Source organism: Cnephaeus nilssonii (assembly GCF_951640355.1).
Source record: "Cnephaeus nilssonii genome assembly, chromosome: 2".
NCBI classification, from domain to species: Eukaryota; Metazoa; Chordata; class Mammalia; order Chiroptera; family Vespertilionidae; genus Cnephaeus; species Cnephaeus nilssonii.
Genome location: NC_137073.1, coordinates 58,704,818 through 58,729,662, shown reverse-complemented (window position 1 = coordinate 58,729,662; position 24,845 = coordinate 58,704,818).

The following is a 24,845-nucleotide window of genomic DNA, read 5'->3' as shown; positions in this document are numbered from 1 at the left end:
CTCTCCTAATTTTCCCTAATGTTAGCATTTCACATTACCACGCTACATTTTTCAAAATTAAGAAACCAATATTGGTATAATATTATTGACGAAACTCAAGACTTTACTCAGATTTCTCCAGTTTTCCCACTAATACCCCTTTTTGGTTTCAGGATCCCACCCACGCCACTGTAGTGCCTTTAGTTGTCAAGTCTCCAGTCTCTTCTTATCTGTGACAGTTTCTCAGTCTGTCTTTCTTTTTCATGACCTTGAGAATTTCATGGCGTGCTTATCCGTACTCCTCAATTTGTCTGCTATTTTCCACATGAGTAGACTGGAATTATAGGTTTTAGGGAAGGATACCACAGAGCTGAACTGCCCTCTGCATCCTATTATAGCAGGTCTATAAGATATCACGTGACAGTTCACTGGTGATGTGAACTTTGATAACTTTTCAAACAGAGGAAATAAAAGGTTCATCTACTTCCCTCTCTTGTTTTTCAAGTGCAAGACTTTTGTACTATTTCACCGAGGCTTCCTTCTATTAGGATTTGTTACAAAAGGATTGAGAAGAATATTACTAGGATATTATTCAGTTTCTGACATGTTAAATAGGATATTACAATTTTTCTCTAACATACATGTACCCAATTAAAACAATTACTGAATAGAGAACTCATATAAGACTCCAATACTTATAATAAATTATTCCTGTGTACCTTTAAGGTTTGGTCAACATCATAAGGAAAGGTATTAGAGTCAACAAAACTATGCCCTTTTCTATCCTTGGAGAATGGCAGAGTAAAAAAGAAAAGGAAATAGGAAAATAAAGCAATTAGATATCTACCTCCCAATTTCCTCTTCTTGCCTTCAGCCCAGAATGAGGAGTTGTGTGTGCTTGTGTGTATGTACATGTTTGTGTTTGTTTGTGCATATACATGCCAATGAGCTGAGGTGAATGATGAGTGCAGGGAGTTCTTATTTGAGACTCCAACCAGAAGCCACTTTGAAGGCAGAGTTATATCCATATTAAAGTAAACCTAGCTACCCAGTATGGCCATATAGAAAGAGACCTGAAGATTGTATTTTCACATGCTGCCCTCAGTTCCTGCATTGCATGGACGGTGAGTGAAGCCCTAGCATATATGTCATGGTAGTGGCAGAGGACAGGTGGGTTCTCCGTCCAGAGAGATAGATGGTTAAAGAATGTTGCAGATGTATGGAGGGCTACTTGCTAGGAGGAGGGAAGGTCAGGATGGGTTAGCCAGAGAGTACTATCAGGCAGTGACAGGGCATGAGAGTTAATTCTCTCACATGCCAATTATAAGCAAGATTGCTAGCAATAATTGTTACCACAGTAGAAGGGTGTGCCCACATCATGTACCCTAAGACAACACAAGGTCAGGAAAATTCTCACCCCAAACTTCAGAAGGACATTTTGGCCACTTACCCTATGCCTTCTGTATATATCTACACATCATTTGAAGAGATAATTAAAGGTGCAAGGTATCTATGGGAGACTGAGCATTTAATGTATGGATATTGTTTAAAGGACCAGTGTGGTCTCAGCTTTAATTATATTATTCAGACGTTTCCTTAAGATTTTAAAATTAATTTTTTAGACAGAGAGTGAGAGAAACATTGATGTAAGAGCACAGCATTGATCGGCTGCCTCCTGCATGCCTCCTACTGGGGATTGAGCTCACAACCTGGGCATGTGCCCCTACTGGGAATCTAATGGTGATCTCTTGGTTCATAGGTGGATGCTCAACCACTGAGCCATGCTGGCCAGGCTGATTCAATATTTTTAATAAAAATTATTCAACTTGGACAAAAAGGATGAATTTAGAAAGAAATTTGGAATGGAAAGTTTCTGTGTGAGGTGAGCAAGGTACCTAGTCTGTTTAATCTTCCTGTGATTCATTTTATCTCCTATAAGGAGAGTTCTAAAAATTGTTGGTTTATGCCGATAGTCATTGCTCAATCTGTTAAAAGGAAAATGCTATCCAGAAAGTTAGAAAAATTGGAATGCATAAGCCCTTCCACTCCAATGAAGTCAGGTGGCTCTATTAAGATATTGATAGAAGCTTGGAGGAGACAAAATATCCTCTCCATCCTTGCATAGTTTAATTTCAATTATTTGCATATTCATGCAGTGATAATTCCTATTAACCATCCAGAAGGCTTGGTGCCAAGGTAGTCAACAGTCTGGTTGACTGTTTTTGTCTTCTTAAAATTGACCTAACACATTTATTCTGAGTCATCTTTACCATCTGCTACATAATTGTGGATTGGAGGAAGGACAATAGACAGCTCATAGTTTTAGTATGGAAATTGACTTACACGTGTGACTATGGTCATATTGGCAAAAGCCATGGAAACAAATACAGCAGTTATAGAGCTAAGGTACTCACAAATAAAATGACAGCATTCTAGAATACTGGTCACTCATTCACCTTATCTATTATTTCCCCATACTTGATAGTAGGATTCTTAAACCAAACTGAAATGACAATAATGCAGTACATTTGCATAGTCCTTTTGCATAGTCCTTTTACAGTTCTCTAACTACTATCATTTTTATTTAATTTGATCTAATAAAACTGCTATATAATCAATTAAAATGGCAACAAATATAACTTCAGAAACTACTGTTTTCTTTCACACTGAGAAACCTAAGTGGTTTTAGTGAAAACCAAAGGAAGTGATATTGTAGCAATCAAGGCCATAAAAATCAAGTGTTAATGGACACCTGGGGATCTACATGGGTTAGCAAGAGAAAGTGGTTAGAGGCTGAAGACTGATGTCTATTTATAATATTTTACAGTTCTGTAAACTGAGAGCCACATTGAAGGGATTCTCCAATCAGAGCTTTTTACTAAGAAATATAAGGACTCTTAGAGTGAAGATGCAAAGAACAGTTCACAATTAATGTAAAGCTTTGGGGATTTACTTGGGTATTGGTATATACGAGGAAAACAACAAATGAAGGCTGTTCCTCAGACCAAAGTTAAGGGTGGGGCTTATAAAGGCAATAGCTACCAAGTTTCAGAATTAGTTCATTGAAGGAGAATGTAGCATGGTCAACTGTTGAGCCTTACGTCCATTTATTGGGTTTAGATAGTCACCCACAAGTTCACCCTCAGGCTGTTTTTTTTAATGCTGTTTCCAACCAGTTTTATGAGAGCCTGACTCTGGTTCCCTGACTGCTTCTTCTCTTTCACCCTCTAGGACTGAGGTCATGTGGTGGGCAAGTTTTCATGCCTAGGCTCATGCTGAGAAAATTTTCCTCATCCTTCCATCAATGATCATGTTAAAAACGTGTGCATTTATAAACTCTTCAATAACTTCTTCATGTGCTCACTAACTCCATATTGGCTATTTCCTACTTAGTTGTTCTCTGACGCATGGGACAGTGGGCTGGCAGTCATTAATCAACAACCTCCCAAGCTATCATTTTCTATGATATGTTTGATGCTGTTGTTTAAGAGAGTATCACTGTAAAGATAAAGGATCTGTTTCCAATTTGAACTCCAACAGAAGTACTTCTTTTATCCCCCCAAGAGTTCTTTAAAACCTGCCAGATAATAATCTATATTAATAATAGAGGAATATGCAAATTGTCCGGGGCGCCGTCACAGTAACAGTAACGACCAAACAGCAGACTGCGTGGGGCGACCAGGTCGGCAGTGAGGTTAGTGAGGGATGACCAAACAACTGAACAAGCAGGCTGCATGGGGTGACCAGGTCGGCAGGAGGGGCAGTTAGGGGCGATCAGGCTAGCAGGCAGAAGTGGTTAGGGGCAATCAGGCAGGCAGGCAGGCAGGCAGGCAGGTGAGCAGTTAGGAGCCAGAGGTCCTGGATTGTGAGAGGGGTGTCCCGGATTGGAGAGGGTGCAGGCTGGGCTGAAGGGACCCCCCCACCCCGTGCATGAATTTCGTGCACTGGGCCTCTAGTCCTATATAATAAAAGGGTAATATGCAAATAGATGGAATGGCAGAACAACCAATCAAAGCGTAATATGCTAATGATATGCTAAGGCTGCTCAATTGCTCGCTATGACATGCACTGACCACCAGGGGGCAGATGCTCTGATCAGTAGGTTAGCTTGCTGCTGGGGTCCAGCCAATAGGGACTGAGCAAGATGGGCCAGACACACCCTGGAGCCCTCCTTCAGTCCCTCCCCGGCCCAATTGTGCACCAGTGGAGTCCCTCAGCCTGGCCTGCACCCCTCACAATCTGGGACCCCTCGGGGGATGTTGGAGAGCTGGTTTCAGCCCCATCCCACAGGCCACTCCCCTTAGGAGGGCGCCAGATGCAGGGCTCACGGCTGGCGAGTGCCACAAGCCTCTCCTGATCAGGACTGATTGGGCGCGAGCCCGTGGCAGGCACAGTGGGGCTGGGATGAGCAGGAGCGGCAGGTAGGAGCTGCAGGCATTGTTGGACTGCAGGTTTCGGCCCGATCCCTGCAGACCAGCCAGAGGGACCCCACCTGTGCCCAAATTCATGCACCGGGCTTCTAGTTAGAAATAAATCCGAACAACAGAGCAGAATACTTTCTATATTTGAGGAGATTATGGGGACAAAGCACAGGTGCATGTGGACCCCCAATCTGTACACTTAAAGAACATATAGTATTCAAAAACTGTGCTTGGAGTGACTACCAAAGCAAATTAAGGCTTAATAATATTAGTCCTAGAGTAGGGGTGGACATTTCTATGTAGAACCACATGGGCTTGGGACAAGAACAATATAGGACACATGGAAGGGATTTCAAATGAAGCAGCGTGGGCCTATCTTAGTCATGTTGGCTAAGAATTACTCTCGGTCCCTAACTGAGGAGGAAATACTGAGTGACAACAGAGCTTGTGGTGTACCTTTTATTGTTTGTGAAGAATGTAAGCAACATATCTTTGGGTGTGTCTATCGTTGTAAACAATAAAATCGCCACATAATTATTATTTCAGAATATGGGTTTAGTTATTCCCACAAATATTTTGACAATAAAAATATCCAGAATTAAAGACTTCCTTCCTCTCATACTTTGATATTTAAGAGACATGCAGACGTAGATTTGGAGGTTTCTCAATGATTAGCAAAATAAAAATTCTTGCTCCCAATTTTGACAAAAACAGTAAGAGGTTGTATTTTTAGGCATTTGCTTCATTCAAGTTTATTTTCCTTAGGTGTCCTTCAGTTTTCAGCCCACCTTCTTAAATCTTGCATAGCTCGGAGTTACCTTTGCTAGATACACTGTCTCATCACTTGCCCCTGCCCCTCCCAGCCATCACTCCATTTCAGCCAATGTACCACTATTTTCTCAATCACCCATTAAAGTCCTTTTAGTTTTTATTTAAAAATTCATTTTTTGTGTGTTTTCTTCTCTATATGATAACTTTTCTAAATGGAACACCCAGGCTTAATTCGGGCTGGTTTTCATAACCTGTGGATGGACATTCAATGTGGAGGTGGAGGCAGGTTGGCCTGCAGAAGCAGGTTTAGTGCAAACTGGGTCTCATGTCCACATCCCAGACAAGAGCAGCCTGGGCTACAAATGAAAATATCCCATTTCAAATTCATGGAAGATTTTTGTGTGATGAAGCCAGACAAGGGTGCACCATTAGGAACTCCTTCCATGAACTTGAAATTTAATGAAGAATATTGTTCTGATATCTACATTATTCTAACTTTAGTATGAGATGTATCCATGTATTGTATTACTTATGAAATTAAAAATAAATATAAAGGAATAAATATGAAAAAATTTTTAAAAAATGAAATAGGAAATGGAATGTTGTAGAACAAGTCTGGAGAATACTTTAATCTTATTGTGAGATGACATTGGCCTGAATGAGCCAGAAGAATGGAAAGGTAAAGATAGAAATATATATATATATATTTCTAATTATGAGGTAGCAATTGGTGGAATGTGGTAACTGAGGGCAAGGCTGATACCAAAGGCACTTAGCTTGGTCTGATCAGGATCACAAGAGGAAAGTACTGGGAGGAAAGGTGATGAGTTTGTGTGTGTGTGTGTGTGTGTTTTAATATATTGAATTTGAGATGTCTTGGGTCCTCCAAGTGGAGATGTCTAAGAGGAAATTGGACATATAGGTGTAATACTTGCAAGAATCTACAGCAATGAAGTAATATACTAACAGTAGCAATAATAGTTACATCATTCACTGATTTGCATACTATATTTTAAACTCTATCCCATGTGCTTTCTGTTCTACTCTTCTGCCTCTCTTTCTATTATTATGCTTACTTTTGCTGTGTTAGACTGTGCTTCTTCGGACTCTGAATTTCTTTCTCTGAAAATTTCTGGTTTGCAGTGGCAAACCTTTGGGCTTTTCAATGCTATTCTACTCCCTGCCTCCTCCGAACCCCTCATCAACTTTCAGTCATTTTAGTGGAATTTTAGGAGGGAGGAGAGATACATGAGTGTCATCAGTTTGGATGTAAGCCAGAAACTCTGAATTGAGGTATTATTCTGCTTTCTAGAAAGTTTAGAAATCACGCTTGAAAATGAATTAAATATGTACAGGAATGACATGATCATTTCAGTCTACAAAATTATACTCTCTTGTAGCCTGCAACAGAAAGCACAACTTTAGTGAAATGTTGGACACCCAGCCCAACTGAGAATACAGAGGACTCCAGCTCCAGACATCATTTGGTTGTCATTGTATAAAGCAGGACAGACCCCAAGAGAGAACTACTCAGCCAGGCCCCGTAAATTATGGGACATAATAATAAATTTTTGTTAAGCCACTAAACTTTGGGACTGTTAGGTAGCATTAGATAATTGAAGCAGTAGACAAATGTTTGATAACGCAAGTTTGAAGCGGTTTCATGTCTACCTCTTCCAGACTGCTGTCTTTTGTTTATAGTAATCATGGGTCAGGTTGAAATAAAATTTGAATTCACGGGCAAGCTCACTAAGAGCAGCACATAGAGGCAAGTGGAAATAGAGCTATGACTTTTAAAGAAATCTTTGAAACTGTGCTTAGCTTGTTTCATGAGGAAGATGATTTTTTTTTATATATTGGAGAAAATATAACTGGACTTCTGAATTTTGTCACTTTGGCTTTTGGTAAAAAAATGGACTAGAATTTCTGTCAACGGAGGCCAGGATGGCATTATATTTAGCTCCAGCTTCAAACAAATGAACAAATATTTTTTAAAAAAATATGAGCGAGAAAATCTATCAGATTCATCATAGTTTGACATTCACTTATTAATATTTATTTAAATTATTGAGCAAAGTATTAACTCACATGTTGTGCTCTAGTATTAATGGGTAAGTTTTTAATCACGTGAGGTCTGACACTAGCTGTCTTTTCTGAGATGATAGTGAGGGGATCTTTTTCTCTGGATAGTCATCATTATTGATTATGCTAAAGTTATGAGCTGCTTACTCGCTCTATTTCTAGAACTGTGGGAGCATTTTGTAAGGAGAAATTGTAGTTATTGTCTTGAACAGGTTAGAGAAGGTAAGATAAAACACCACATAAGACCTTTAACAAGACTGAAATTCTTTCACGTCCCAAGCGATGGCCAGAGCTGGCTAGGCCTTGAAGAGCATAATGGGCAGCAGAAGGTTAATTTAAATGGACTCTGAAGGGCAAGGACAGGGGAACTAGACATCTGATTAAAAACAAAACAAAACAACATGTTTTCTAGGAGAAGTGAATGTGATGGGGAGATCCAGGAAGACGATTCTGAGAGAAAAAAAAAAAAGCATTTATATTTGACAAGGGGAAGTCAGCAGTTCTTAGACTCTTACAGAGGTATTGAGGTTGAAAAATGAAGATTCTGTTGCCCAAAAGCATGTCAAAATACATTTCATAGTATAACTTAAGAAACTCAAAATCATTTTCCCTTTCTCTCTGCCCACAAGGGAACATGCTGTGTTTTGTTGTAGCTTCTAACTTGCCGGGGCTCTGGCATAGTGCCATCACTCACCAGCCCTTCTATTCTGTTCATAGACTTTCTTTCTGCAACTCCACCGACCCTGCAGTTGAACATAATAGTTTTTTTCATGGAATTATTATAACAGAAATACACTCTTTTTGAAAATGTATCTTTATTGTTGAAAGCATTACAGATGTCCCCTGTTTCCCCCATTGACCCCCTCCACCACCCCTATGTGTGTATATGATTACTTTGCTTTCCTTGTGTTTATATGTAGGGGCTGGTCAGCCTTATGTAAATGTTTAGATATAAACTTCCAAGTTCAGAGAAAAGCTTAAATCAGGACTAAAAAGAAATCAATAAATTTAATTAACACTTTTATTGAGTGGTTAGTAATTGATTTTAAATTTCCATTTTTCAAAATTAGAAAACAATTTAAAATTTGTTTTCCTGAAAGCTTTAAAACAATTCATACCTAGGTGGTTAACACCTGTTAGTTTTCAGATGAGCTATTATATACAGACTAGAGGCCCAGTGCACAAAATTCATGCATGGGGGGAGGGGGGATGTGTGTGTCCCTCAGCCTGGCTTGCACCCTCTCCAATTTGGGACCCTTGGGGGATGTCTGACTGCTGGATGTCTAAACCGGCAGTCGGACATCCCTCTCATAATCCAGGACCACTGGCTCCTAACCACTCACCTGCCTGCCTGCCTAATGCCCTCAACGGCCCTCACCTGCAGGCCTGGTCACCCCCAACTGCCCTTCCCTGCCAGCCTGATCACCCCTAACCCCCTGCTAGGCCTGATTTTGCCCCTAACTGCCTCTGCCTCGGCCCCCACCATCATGGCTTTGTCCGGAAGGAAGTTTGACTTCTGGAAGATGGCCTGTTGACCTGGTCTAATTAGCATATTACCCTTTTATTAGTATGGATAGATTATATAGGATAGGATTGCTTAAATGGGGGGCGGGGCGCGTGGGGAGCCTTTTTCAGCAGGAGGAGATGCTCTTGGCAGACAAAAATACATAACCCCTATATCTGGACTGATAGCCAAACCATATGCACTATACTGCCAAACCAGTTATTAAAAAACTGAACTGCTTTCTTACACCTTACACCAAATAGCTATTGCCCTTAAAACCCCTCCTAAGCCCCCGCTTTAGGTTCTGCATTATTAGTTCATCCAGATTAGGTTCTGATTGGTCTCTATGCCAGTCAGTGTCAAAAGCTCCACCTCCTAGGCAGCCATTGGCTCCTAGCATTTTACCCAGATTTGGTTCTGATTGGTTGGTTTCTATGCCAGTCAGCATCAAAAGTTCCACCTCCTAGGCAGCCATTGGCTTTTTTGGAAATCCATACTGGTCCACTGACAGCTGCCTCTCTCTTCAGGCTTATCTCCAGGCCTGATATGCAGCCTCTGCCTCTCTCAGAACTGCCTCGCCCTGCCCACCTGCCCCCTGCCCTGCCCGCCCACCCACCGGCTGTCAGCCTTGCTGTGATAGGAGCCGGTGGGTCATGGGGGAAGGACCGAGAGGTGCTCCATGCACTTACTGGTGACTGTTTGTTTGGGCATTTTGGTCATTACAGCCATTGGCCTTTTATTATATAGGATAGAATTTAATACATATGTAGGTTTAGACATCTATCAAAGATATTTTAAATTCCTATCACAGCATTGAAAATCAGATCATTAAGAATAAGGAAATTCAACAAAAGTTGTTTTGCTTTTAGTCTTTGCTTGCATATCATCTTATAAATGAGGCCTCTCTTGACATTCTTTTAAAAATTTCAGAACCCCCTCAGCACACCTCATTTCCTCATGTGCTCTGATGCCAATCTCAGTGGCACAGTCTGTCTTATACTTCCTCATATTTCTTCTAATGTATCATATATTTCACTGATTTATTATGTTTACTAATGAATCCTTGGCATCTAGAACAACACTTGGCACATAATATGTGATCAATAAATATTTGTTTACCATAATCAATTAAATTGATATGTCATTTAAAAAAAGGCAATTGGATAATTCTGAAGAACAGAAAAGCAGTAGGCATCCAGATGTTTGCAAATTATATATTCATAAATATAAGTGTGCCTGTATATCTATATAGGTAGATTTATTTATTCATTCTACAAACATTTAATGGTTTCCTCCTGGGTATCTGCCACAGTAAAACATGGTTCATGATCTCAAATATTTTGAAGATTACTAGAAGAAACTGTAATGCACTTTATATTATGATAGATACACACTCAGATTATATAATACTAGAGGCCCGGTGCACGAAAATTTGTGCACTTGGGTAGGAGTGGGACCCATTAGGGGATGTCTACCTGCAGGCTTAGATCTGCTCCCTGGGGAATCAAGCCCAACCTGGCAATCAGACATCCCTCTGGCAGCCTGGGAGACCTAGGGGGATGTCTGACTGCAGCATAGGACTGCTCCCCATTTCCAGGCTGGGATGGACTGTGGGCTGCATTTTACTCCATGGGGTCTTGGCAGTGTTGGCTATGATCTGATGGGGTGTCACTCTGAGGTGGTGGCGGGGCCTGTGTCCAACTTGGGGGAAGCCAAGTGTTGGTTTGTCAGTGCCAGGTCCACGGTGCCATTTCTTTATAAATGGCCAGAGTGCATCATGGCAGCTCCTGCATTGAGCGTCTGCCCCCTGGTGGTCAGTGCATGTCATAGCTACTGGTCAGATGGTCGAACAGACACTTAGGCTTTTATATATAGAGTTAAGACATTATTTTGATTTTTTCCTCAGTTAAAATTTTTATTTCCATTTTTTTATGTGAATGTTACTTCAAAGTACAAAAATCAGAAGAAAGTTATGTTATGCATAGACAAATTATAATATTTGGCCTAAAATTAGAGCTAAAAATTGCTTTAATAATTGTCTAATCAGAAGTTACTTTTCATTCTTTTTAATATAAATTCTGTGCTGCAAAGACTAATTTAAAAAGTAAATATGGAATTCAAATTTGAGAGAAACCTTAGAAAGTATAGGAGGTTTTACCTTTACAAATAAGAGAGCTAAGTTTCAAAGGTTGTAATTGATGAAAGTCTTAAGGAAAACAAACAAAAGATTCAGTAATAAAACCCTCAAAGCCAAGCATTCTGCTTTGCAGTCAGGGCTTTCTAATACACTTCCCTATAACCGATTTACTTTGCTATTCCCTCTACTTTCTCTTGTGAATGAAAAGGGGCCACCTGCTAATCTGACCAGCTCAGGGAGGGCCTGTGTGGTGGCTGTGGCCTTGTGAACTCAGAGACTTAAAATATCCACAAAGAATTAAAACTTTTTTTTTTTTTAACTAAAAAGCAGTTTATGGTGGGTAGTCATGCCCTAAGCTGGTGTCTTCCCTGACAAAGGTCAATCTTTACTTTAACTGAGCCTATTGTCTTTTTGCATCTACAATATCATGTCTTTGGAATGGCAAAGTAATTTTCCTTTTCTTCCAGACTCCTCAAAGCAAAGGCACAGCTATGTGGAGACCACAGATCCCTTCATTGTTTTTGAGTTAATCTGCAGCTACCACAAATCCCCTTATTGAGCTGTTGACTGTTCAGCTTGCACCCACCTAAGTAAAAGAAATATGTGTCTATCATTTTACTTTTTATCCAATCCCAGAGGTTTCCCTGTTTTACTTTCTCCCACCTCCCTAATATCTCACCAATGGATTTCATGTAACCCACTTATATCTCCTCTTTTGATTGGAATGTATAAAACAAGGTACAGCAGGGGCGGGCTAGAAGGAGTCAATGGGGAAAAAAGGGAGACATATGTAATGCTTTCAACAATAAAGATGAAAAAATAAATAAATAAAGCAAGGTGCAAAATTGCCACTCTACGGAGCATTATCTCAGTCCGCTGAGATTCTGTTTCCTGGCAATTGTGGACAGTTTGGCTCAAATAAACTCACAAAAATTCTTCACTCTGAACACCTGTAAGGTATTTCCATGGTAGGTGTCTTGTTTTCATGGGATACATAGGAACAAAGAATGTAGTAGTTGAACATGCCATTGAGGATACAATTATCTTGGATAACTTTTTTCTTCAAAAACATTTTTCTAATGGGATTTAAGTTTTTAAGTTTTACATTCTAAATCCCTTAGTTAATTTTAAGTCAGCAAGCTACATATTCTTGGGTGAATTTGTTTCTAGGAAGAGCTGAAATGCATAAAAATACCGATTTCATCCCAAATTAATGTGAGATCCTTTCCTTAGAAAAACACACACAAAAAACACATTTGACTCACTAGTTTTCGATGCAGGCTTTGGAAATGTTCGTTTGATACAGATTATAAAAAGGAAGCAATGGAATGCCTATTGGATTCACAAACAATTAGGACAGAAAAGCTGAAGCCGGGGGTGAAGACTGCTGACTACTATTATTATAGTAAAATTAACATGCACACAACATTGAAGTAAGTTAGGAGATTCTTAATTCATTTTACTTGGTGATTATGATAGTGATGGATAAGATTCTTATTATCTTTTGAAAAGGTATTTGATCATACCTCAAACCACGATAAAGGGAAGAGAAATCTTCCTATTACCTGGTGTTTAGAATTGCTAAAATGTAGCAGAGACCCAGCCTGACCTTCAGGGTAGTTAAAATGTGCTTGCTGCTGCTTTTACTTACCATGTATCAAGTGCCCGTGAGTATAAGGAAATGTGGTGCAATTGCTCACTTGCTGTCACTGGCTTATTTTTAGCCCTTTAAGCTTGGATGCGTCTCTGCCTCCAGACACTCCCCCTGTTTGTTTCTTTTCCATATTGTCAGGAGCCCGACAGTTGCTTGCCTGTGCGTTATTAGCCTCGTGCTCTTCCTTCTCTAAGATAATAAAGGTCACATATCCTCCTAGACTAGTGAAGTATTTTGAAATCAATAAAGTTGCATTCAAATAGCTCAGAAGGTCAACTTTATAAGAAAAAAGTTTAGTGTTTCTTTGCCAAAAGATTTTCATTAAACACCATTGGCCCACACAAATGAGTTTATTTGCCTCTTGAAATTCTCTTAATAAAATAATAGAAAAAATAGTAATTGATATTTTTGAGACATAAAGCCTACATCATGTTGACAGTCCATGGGTAAGTTAGGAAAAAAGCTCTGATTTTTATTACATTTAATTGAAGTTATAGAAAACACAAAACCTTACAGGTAAGCACTTGTTAAGTAGGAGTTTATGAAATGAGTTTTCTGATGGTTGCCAATCACTCATAAATAATTAGAATATGGAAAATATTTATATTTGTCACTTAAAAAGTCAAGTTTCACTTAAGATATGGAGTATAACACTTTCAGTTGTGTGCGTGTTTGGCTTGTGTGTTTTTGGTAAACAATTGGCTGTTTAAAAAACAAACAAAAACACACCAATATTCTATAAGTCCCCCCATAAATTGGCATTTGTTGTAAAAAGAAGAGATAACTACTGGGTTCTGTTCTTTTTAGCTTGTTTAGTATCTGATACTAGAAGTTTTTCCAAGGAGATTTTTCTACTGAAGTTGGTGCGAATATTCATGCATGTCTCTCTACCTTGGTATGGTATAGACAGGTTTTATAAACTTTGTACTGGAAAACAGAATGTGTCTGTGAATACACTCCCTCCCCCTCCCCCACAAAGACAAACCACTGCACTAATTACCCTCCTATGTCATACCCTTGAATAATCTCTTCCCACATTGATTCTGGGCTTGATCATGTGATTTGCTTTGGCCAATGGGACATTAGCAAATATAAGATCAGCAGAGTCTTGGTAAGCATTTAGATACTGGGATTTGTTTTTTGTTGTTGTTGCTCTTAGGAACCCTGTGAATAAGCCCAGGCTGCCTGCTAAGTAAAGAGAGACACTTGGCCTAGTCATCCTAGTAGCCCCAAACACGGAGGTCACTGCCAGACATGTGGGTGAGACTATGTACTGTATTGTCCAGCCTCCACCAGATGATCACAATATTGTGAGAAATAATCTGTGGTTTCTGTTTTAAGCCACTTGATTTGCAGGTAGTTTGTTATGCAGGAAAAACTGATACTACAAAAGTCATTTATTGATAAGTATCCATTTCCTCAGCTATAATAATCTTCTTTATATCCTATGATAAATCAATAGGGTTTCCCCAAATTTATATGTATACAGAACCTCAGAATGTGACTTATTTTGAAATGGAGTCTTTGTAGTTACAGTTAATGTCATGATTGAGAAGAAATTGTATTGCATTATGGTAGGCTCTAAATCCAGTGAGTTTCTCCTATGTGACAAAAACAAAACAAAACAAAACAAAAGCTACACAGAGACACAGAGGAGAAGAGAAGAAGTTGGGGGCAGAGTGGAGTGATGGTTTTTATAATTTAGATGGAGGACACAAATTAATTTCCTCAGCATTTGATATTATTAATAACTAGGGGCCCAGTGCACGAATTTGTGCACCTTGAAAGGAACTGTGGGCTGCAAGGCTGCGGTGGGCACAGGAGCAGGTCTTGGCCCATCCTCCGTGCCCCCACCCGGCCTCTCCCACCACAGTCCCTGGTCCCACCGCTGCCACTCCTATACGTTGCCATGTTCCATATATATATATATATATATATATATATATATATATATATATATATTATTTTATTTGTTCAGATAGCAATTTATTGAATAAACCTGAAACCAATTTCTATACTGTGTCCTGAAAATATAAAAATTAATAATGCATAGTATCTGCCCTTGCAGAGCATGGAGTCTAGTACAAAGAGGTATTGTGTGTATATAAAAAATGTTTATAGAGTGGATAAACATCAATTCTTACTGTGAGGTCAGACTTTAGAAGAAGTGATGTTTGTGTTGAGCCTCAAAAATATGACTTGGTAGATAAAATGAAAGGAATGACAAGTTCAAGGACACGAGGGAATTATACAACATGGTGTGCTAAGGAATTATAGTAGTTGGGTAGATTTTGTATATGGGGTAGGAGTGGTTTCAAAAGGTTGTAGGGACCAGATCCTGAAAAGCTGTTTATACCATGTTAATAATTGGGTCTCTCTAGAGTGGTCTTTGAAGTGTTTTAAGCGAAGGAGAAACACAGTACGTTTTCAGTTTCAGAATGATCATTCTGTGGCAATGTGAAGGATGGATATTGTGGATTCTTGAAGGTAGAGAGACTAGTTAAAAGTGTTTCAAGGATCCAGAAACAAATGGGATCCAGAAACAAATGGGATCTGGAAACAAATGAAGAAAGCCAAAATTAAGTTAGTACCAGTAGATTTTAAGCGGAGAGGATAGATACGAAACATTAATGTGGCAGGATTACCAGTTCCTGATCACCAAGCAGATTTTAGGATTGAGAGAAAAGGAAGATGGAAGATGATCCTAGGATTCTAGTTTAGGATGGGATATTTCATCAATAGTTTATTTCTATACAAAATGTAGAAGAAAGGTTGGGTTTCAAGAGAAAGAGACCACCTTGGATAGGTTGATTTCAGGTACTCTACTGATACCAAATTGGTAATATCTAGTAGACAGTTGAAATATGAGTCTGAAGCTCAGAAGAATAGTCTAACACTTTAAATTCTCTCCCAACACCCTTGACCTGATGTTTCTGAAATGTGGTTATGCTTCTTTTCCTCTGAGGTTCACTGACTGCTTGTTTAAAAATAAGCCTCTAAATTTTTCAGGAATTTGATAAGCTCACCTTCCTCTCAATAATGACAGGCTTGGTCTAGTTGATTGAAGATATTGTGCTCAGTAAACCAATCCTAAAATACAATTAGAGTTCCTCTCAGCTCTGCCTTTAACTTGCAATGTGACCTTAGGCCGCTTATTTAACCTTCCTGTGTGTTAGTGCCCCCAGCTGCAAATTGCAAATACTTTAATACATGGTAAAACACAGAGCAGAGGGAAAGGAAACTAATATCAACTTTACTGAAGTGCTTAGTAAATAGAAAATCTTATATAAATGCTAATCCAAATATATTCCCCATTTTCTCACGGTGCTGATAATAGCTTAGAAAGGGAAGAGGAGATGGGTGCAAGGTACTACTCCACAATTTGTTGCAAACTGAAAGAAAAAAAAGGGATAAAATGTACATGCAACATCCTCTAATGCATTATCTATGTATTATCTGGTACTTTTGACCTGGGGCCAAAGTAATTCCTATAAATTTCTCTGCGCTAAAATCATGGTTATATTGCTCTCTTCATATTATGATTGAATAGTGAAATCATCAGCCTCTATCTGACAGAAAACCATCCTGCCTATGACATTCTGACTCTTACTACATATGGGAACCAAGCTCATGAATCTGCATTTTCAGTAATTTATGGGAGCTGTTCACTGAGTTACGATGCGAGTGGAATATCTGGCTTGAGAGTAGATGCTCAAAGAGGCAAAATTAGGGCACGCCTGGGTTTTGGTTACCATTTTAAGAGGAATAATTCATTTTTAGCAAGTCTCATGTAAAGTATTATAGGTAAAATACATACTAAGCATTAGTCATCTTTATGAATCTTTACCTGCTTGCTGTAAACTAACTAGTTATAACCCTAGAGATTATACTTCAAAAAGAAATATTTACTGGGAGATTGTCTTTCCCCTATGAACTAGATGTACAAGAACTTTGTGTATACTTAGAGGTCAGAAGTCAATTACTTTGCTACATGTTTGCAAATAGACATTATACTTTTCCTTAAGTCCCATCAGAATCTCTCTGGATTTTATTTTATTATTCTGAGCAAGTCTCATGAACAAAAGAAGCAAGTATTTCTTGACAAGAAATCAATCAATCAGCTGAATAAATAAAATGATAACTTTTGTTAAATAAATTTTTGTTTTTCAGGTAGATTAGGGGGAAAAAGAAGTCTGGGATAGATAATCTCTGTAAGATTTGTATTTGTCTTCTCTTTAAAAGATTAGAAGATCTTGCTATATTTGGCATGAAATGAGAATAAGATATTCCTTCAGAATAGGGCCTGTGCTCTGTATTTGACACATCCTGTTAGTCATCTTTCTGACTCTGAATTGGGGTAGAAATTATAAGCATTAAATGCTCTGTTTTTTCTTTTATGGTGGAGCAATTTTTTTAAATCACAGAGTAAATGTTTTCTTGTACGAGTTCCTTAATTTCTTCAGATTTACATCTCAGAAAGGGAAATAAACTAAAGAAAGCACTGTGTTCCAAGAAAAATGAGGGGAAAATGTGTATTTCCTTGAACATGCCTTAATTTGATTACTTATATTACTTACCAGGCCACTGTTAGCTTTACTCAGCCAGGTTCTATCCTAAAGTTGCCATTCGTTCTTTCTTGTTTAATCCCGAGACCAATTAGTTTTCCTGTTCTGCCAGTACTTTTTACATGTTACTTGCTTTTTTCCTCTCTCTCTCCTTTTAAAATTTTCATTGTTTAAAGTATTACCTATGTCTTCTTTCCCCCCCATTAACCTCTCCCTGCCTACTCCCACCCACCAGCACAAGCTTTCATCCCCGCCATGCTCTGTGTCCATTGGGTATGCTTATATGCTTGTATACAAGTACTTTGGTTGATCCCTTACCCGCCCTCTTACCTCCCCTACCCTCTCTCTGAGTTTTGACAGTCTCTCTCTCTCTCTCTCTCTCTCTCCCTCCCTCCCTCCCTCCCTCCCTCCCTCCCTCCCTCCCTCTCTCCCCCCTTCCTCTCTCTCTTTTAACTCTCACTATTACCACTTAAAAAAAACCCAAAAACCTAAACTGGTCAAATAGTCTCTCTGCCTTTGATATTTTCTCTCATAATTCATCCTGCATTGATTCAATAACCCCTTTGTAATATATTTGAGATCTTTCACACCTTGGCTTTAATCTGCTTTTTTTTAAAGCCTGATCACATCATAGATGATGACAACTACTTTATTTCTATATATGATCCTTATTTTTGGCTTTCCCATCTCAGTGCCCTACATATACCCATCACCTTATTTTAAGCTGCCTTCCTCTCTGATCCTACCTAATTGTGAACTATTCTGATAGATTCAAATAAAAATTCACCTCTGTAAAACCATCTTTAAGTAGTTCAATTATTAATGATCTTTTCAACTTTATGTGCCATATTAACTTTTCTCTCACAGTTATTTGCTGTGGATCATTTAATTAATGTTATTGTTGGTTAATTTTCTCAATTCTGCCTTCACAAAAGATATTGTAACATATTCAAGTCAGAAATCATGTCTTGTATTTACTTTTTCCTTCAGAGTAACCATAACTGAATTGAAGATATTGATGACTTATATTTTTTAATTATGTAAGATGATTGAAGTATAGGTATTATGGGAAAATTTTAGAAAATTTCCTTATGGGAGTTTAAACCTCGTGTAATTTGTCAATGTATCTTTTTTTTTTTTTTAATTCTTAAAGGAACTGAGAACATTAAAACTGAATGATCAACTGTTAAAATAGCCAAAAGTCACTCTGTCCCTTGTATGGTAGCTGCCTATTTGCACTGAGGAAGCACTAATTACATATGCAAATCCCATATTCTCCAGGGGACCCTGCTGGTTTTGGAATGCCTCCCTCATCTATAATGGGAGCCATCTGTGCTTTTAAGATCTATTAGAGTTAATGGGGGTGAAGGACTTGATTTAGTTAAGGTCTATGATCTAGGGTGATCATTTAATTTATTGTCAAAACTGGGACCCTTATAGAATGAAAGGTAGCACTAATTATATGGAACACTGGAATAACAGGCATAAAATGGACTTTCTCTTGATAAACATAAATACATGGCCATAGGTATAACTTGACACAATGAAGAAGATTTTATATTTATCTATACGTCCACTAATGTGCCCCTGGAAAAATTAAGCAAGTCAAAGGACTACCTTTTTCTGTCTAGCTGTAGGGTGACTCTTGTGGTTTCTGCCTCCTGATATTCATTATCTTGTGTGAAATTCATTCTCTTGTGTGAAGACTGAACTTAGGGACTTGTTCCTAAGAGATGGATTATGGCAAAGTGATTGGATGTCATTTCCAAGATTAGGTTATAAAAGACTGGCACAATTTTCTTTAAAAAATGCTGCTCAGTGTTGTTTTTAAAGATTATTTTATGTTAATGAAGTTCCTTTCCTAATTTATTAAGGGAGTTTTAAAAATAAAGATTAAATGTTGATTTTTATCTTTAAAATAATGGTCTGGGACTGTCTTGTCTTTGTTCTCCTCTCCTCTCTGGCTCTCTCACATCCTCATCCTGATAAAGCCCATGGGCAAAGAACCCAGGGGGACCTCTAGCCGACTGCCAGCCAGCACCTGGGTTTTCAATCTATCACATTGCTGAAATCTCTAATGAGTTCTAATGATTTCTCTGTAAATTCCCTTAACTTTCCTATGTAAGGAATATTATTAACCATAGCTATAAAAATGTAAATTTTTTTCATTCCTAATTCTCATATTTGCGCTTTTTTTCTTTTGTTTTAAGTTTGACAAGTCATCCATAATGTTGAAAGGAAAAATAATGCTTAACACTCTTGTCTTATCCATGTGGATTTTATATGTGATGATTTGATGTATGTACACATTTGAGAATATAGTTATCAATGGTTACCCTCAAAGAGAAAGAAACACATAACTTTGCCTTTTTCCCCAAAAATCAATGGATTAGAGAAGCTCACCCCTCAATTGATGCTTGAGTCAATTACTAGGTTGCTTCCCACCAATATAGTAGGCTCTTAAAAAAAAAAATCTCACAAGCAAAAAAATCAGTTGTACCAACGAGGGATTTTATAGAAAAGCATTTGCTTCCCAGTCCTGCAATGCGATAAGTAAATGTTTTTCTTTTTAATATATTTTTAAAAATACACTAGTCCTGTGTTGTTGACCTAGACTGAGTCATATTTTTATTTGTTGAAATTGGTTTGGCTTACATACGGGAAATTAATGCAGCTAAAAGCATTAATGTAGTTAATCTACTTACTAAAAGACAGTTCTTCAAGTTTATAAGGTAGCTTAGTTTTAACTTCTTAATTTCATTAGAAGAAAACAAAGCCATTTTCTTGTACCATTAGTATTAATTATTTATTCACCCAACATTGTTCTAAGTAGATGACTTAAGACCTTCCTGGGGAATGACACTTTGTCATCCTGGGCTACGCTGTCTTTCTAACCATTTTGCACAATCTTGACTTTCTCCTATTAAGAGAGTAGTTGGCAATAACCATAAATGTTCATAATCTCTGCTCATTATATAACCTTAAATTTTTTCCAGAGAACTTTTAGCAAAGAACTCTAATAACATAGATAGAAAAGCAATCACAGAGCAAGAGCATTTGTAAACTTTCTTGGTCTTATAAACTCTACAGTGCTAAGAAGATTGCAATGAACTTATGGGTATTTGACAAATGATTTTAATATTAGCATTAATTAAATAAAGCTCTAAGAAGGCTAGAAATGTTTGCTCTTCTTATTAGCATGATTAGATGCCAAAGTTTCAAGGAATAAAAAGTAAGTCTGACTTTTTAAGAAAGAAGTGAGTCACCCTTCTTCCTTTTGAGACTATAGTTAACTATGAAGTATCCTTTAAAAAAAAATGGATTCAGGGAGATACAAAAATGTATGCACATGGATTGCAATAATTTGTTATCTTGTGTGTGTACACTCATGTGCTAATAATTCTGATACCAACAGGAAATCACCTAGAAATATACTGTAAGTGATAAAGTCTGAGATAAGATATCCAATGGATAATTATTTGTAGAAGACAAAAAGAAGACATTTTACTGAATCTAGTGTCAATTTTCTAGTCTCTTTCCTTGTGAGGCTTTGTAAGAAAAGTGAGGATGATAATGTGGGGTTGTCTACCATCTTGCTGTTAAATTCAACAAATAATTTTTAAATGCCTAGTAAGTGCTAAGTACCTTATTCTTTCCCTTTTCCTTCCTATGTCATGCTAAAATTTGTTTCTATGTAATTCTTCATGAGAATTCATTAGGGTCCTATGAGCATAAAATATCAGGAAAAAAGTGTCCTAGGAAAACAAATGTATGAACAATATATTCTTTTCCCCCTAGCTTTATTGAAGTATGATTGACAAATAAAATTGTGTATATTTATATTGTATAATGTGATTTTTTAAAGTGTACAATGTGATGGTTTAATATATGTATACATTTCTGGAGATCTAATGCATAGCATGACAATTATAGATGATATTACTGTGTTGTACACTTAAAATTTGCTAAAAGAGTTAGTCTTTTGTGTGTGTTGTCATCACAATAGGTAACAATACATTATTTATATACTAGAGGCCTGGTGCACAGATTCATGCACTGCTGGGGTCCCTCGGCCTGGCCTGTGGGGATCGGGCTGAAACCGACATCCCCTGAAGGGTCCTGGATTGCAAGAGGGCAGTTCTCAGGTGACACACCCCAGAATTGGGCTCCCTCCTCTCTGGTTCCGGGTTCATCACCTGAGAACCACAGCTGTCAAGTCACTGCAGCTCGGCAGCTTCTGTGTTGAGCGTCTGCCCCCTGGTGGTCATGTGTGTCATAACTACCTGTTGGAGCGTCTGCCCTCTGGTGGTCATTGTGTGTCATAGCTACTGGTTGGATGGTTGAATGGTTGGACGGTCACTTAGGCTTTTATATATATAGATAGGGGTATGTAAAGCCATATGGTTTTAAATATTGTAATTATATTTTTCTATCTCAACCTAATCTCTATTTTAAGTACTCATGTTGCCTGACTGAAAAAAAATGTAATATGACTCAATTCTGGGTTCTCCAACTTAGATCCATTTTCAATTCAGTTGACAAAGCTTTCCTTTTTCCTGCCTGCTCCCATGGACTGGCCTAGAAACTGGAGGGGCTGGGGAAATCGTAGCATTGGGTTTAGGGAGGCAGTTGTTCCCTGGTTGAGTCCTCTTTGTTGCTTCTTCTCGTTTCTGTATTCTTACCTGGGGCTACAGTTTATGCCATGTTTAGTGTGGAGCCTTTGCATCATGATTATGACACTCTTCCTCGTCCTTTGCTCCTCAGTGTTGAGCACAGTTTTCAGCAATGGGAGGTGTGTGGCTGCTTCTCAAGCTGAGTGTGAGCCTGTGTGAGCTGACTGGTTCTCTTGCAGTCCCACCTGCTTATGTATCCCATCCAACCTTGGCACGACTGCTCATCCTGCCATAGAAGGCAGGGAATTCTCTCCAAAGCAACTAAAAGTACAGATTCTGTATAGTTTTGAATTCTCCTGTTTATCTGGGGTTCATATCCCCCCCCCCTTGCTTTTGACATCAAAATTTAACAGTTTTGCTTCCTAGTTCTGCTAACACTGGTTACAATGGTGATTTTATGTCAAGACTAGAGGCCCAGTGCATAAAATTCGTGCACTGGTAGGGTCCCTAGTAGCTGCCGGCTGCCATCTGGGTACTCCCTCCCTTCCCCTGGCTGCCTGTCGCCACCAGGGCCTCCCTCTCTTCCCCCGGCTGGCCCTGTCTCGCACCTGGTCAAACTCTCAGAGGAACTCCTGGTCCAGGGGACAATTTGCATACTATGCTTTTATTATATAGGATAAAGAACAGTATAATAGAAAGAAACAAAAGGACAGATTGACTAATATTTTAAAATTGTAAATGGCTACAAAATGAAACAAAGAGATTTGCTTAGAATGCTGTGGCTAGATAATTTGTCTTTGCCATGAATGTGGTTAAGATAAATTGTAGCAATAAGGTCAGATGTTGATAGTAATGCAGGAGTCTCTGAGAAATATGGATGAAATAAGGATGTAGAAATCATTTTAAGGCATAAAACAGAATTATTATACACTATTTTATGTGAGTAGTGAAATAGATTTAAATTAAAAATGTTAACTATATAATAATCATTTACATACTTATTGGAAGTAAATTTCTAATTAAAACTAATCTTCTTAAAAAAATAAAAAAAATACACATAGAAAAAAACCCTAATCTTCTTATGTTTATACTGGAGGCCCAGTGCACAAAATTCATGCATGTTTGCTGGGCCCCTTAGCCCTGCCTGCACCCTCTCACAATTTGGGACCCCTGCGGGATTGGGCCTAAACTGGCAGTCGGACATCCCTCTCGCAATCTGGGACCGCTGGCTCCTAACCACTCACCTGCCTGCCTGCCTCATCACCCCTAACTCCTCTGCCTGATGCCTGATCGCCCCTAACCACATGCCTGCCTGCCTGATTGCCCCTAACCCCTCTGCCTGCCTGCCTGCCTGCCTGATCGCCCCTTACCACATGCCTGCCTGCCTGATCGCCCCTAACCACTCTACCTGCCTGCCTGATTGCCCCTAACTGCTCACCTGCCTGCCTGATCACCCCTAACCACTCTGCCTGCCTGCCTGATCACCCCTAACTGCTTGATTGCCTGCCTGATCGCCCCTAACCACCTCAGCCTTGGCCTTCACTGCCACGACTTCGTCCGGAAAGACATCCAGAATGACGTCCAGAAGGTTGTTCAGCTGTCCAGTCTAATTAGCATATTACACTTTTATTATTATAGATATTATATAGCATTAATTACCTTGGGCCCATATTAATGTATACAAATAAATTTTGTTTTATCTTGTTATTTTTGTAGAAGTCTTTGTTATTATTCCCTTCCTTTATCTTTGTCCTCAAAATGAGACTTGTTTAATTGATAGTTTTTTTTTATATTCCAAGAAGAAAATGTTTCTTATGATAGAATTTGACTTATACAGTTTGACCTTAGGATATTCAGTTTGAATCCTGACAAATTAGGTAAGAAAATTTCTTATAAATAGCTGTTGATAATAAGAGAAAATGAACTCTGGAATATGCATGATAGAACTGCTTCTGTCACCTTTAAAAGATACTCATCCTGGTGCTATACTAATAACACAATTTTATTTTTTGTTTGTAATTGCTTTCAGAAAATTTTCAATTTTTGATTTACAGCAAGATAAGGACTTCATTGCTACCATGTGACATTCAAAAATTCTGCCTCATTTTTTTTCTGAATGAGTTTAGATTATGATGGACATCTAGTGCTGTAACATTTCCCAAGCTGTTAGATAAAACAAGAATCACCAAGTCAATGAACAATTATGTCCCAGGGAATAGAGCAGAAAAAAGCTCCTTCGAGGAAAGGCAGAGGGAGCTTCACCAACCTGAACACCAGGGAAGAAATTCACTTACTATATAGTGAATCCAGAGAGGCTAGACCTCCAATTGCAAATCTTAAACTCCCGAACAGCTTACCTTGTATTGCTCAAAGTAAAACTCTCATAAGGTTGCTCACATCTAACATTCAGTATTATCCTCCACCCCCTTTCTCCCTATAATAATAACATCAACATATTTTCAAACATCAATTGTCATAGAACTCACTTAATTGAATTTTGGGTCTGAAAATCAATGCTTCACAAAATTATCTTTTTGCAATTATGGCCCCCAATCTTCTTGTATCTAAGGTTCCACCTCTATAATTTTGTTTTGTTTATTTTGGAGAAAACTTCTTCCTACATTGAAATAATACATTGAAAAATGTCAAGGAATACAAACTATTTCTTAGTATAAAAAAAGAAAAACTCTTTGGAATACAGTGATAGTCTCTGACAGAATGCAGAGTTATAGTTGGGAAATATTTAGGTTGTCAGCCAAAATAATAGTGCTATGTCATATGAACAGTAATGAGTTTCTTAGCCTGTCTGGGGAGGTCTAGAGGTCAGTGTCATTATGACAAGTTTTAGAAAATGACAAACCAGAGGCACAAAAATATCTAAATGATATGCCCTAATATTGTAGGTGTGTCACTGGGTCACACTGGCCATTAGTAATAAATTTATGCTAACCATTTCAATGCTGTCTCTCTTAGCAAGACACAGAAGGACAATGGGATAGGAAGCAACTAAGGAAATCAAGGGAACGACAATAGTTTTGTTAAGACAGAATTAAGGATTTAAGAGTTAGGGATGGGGAGAAATAAGAAACATGATTAGCTGCAGAATGTTTATGGACCTG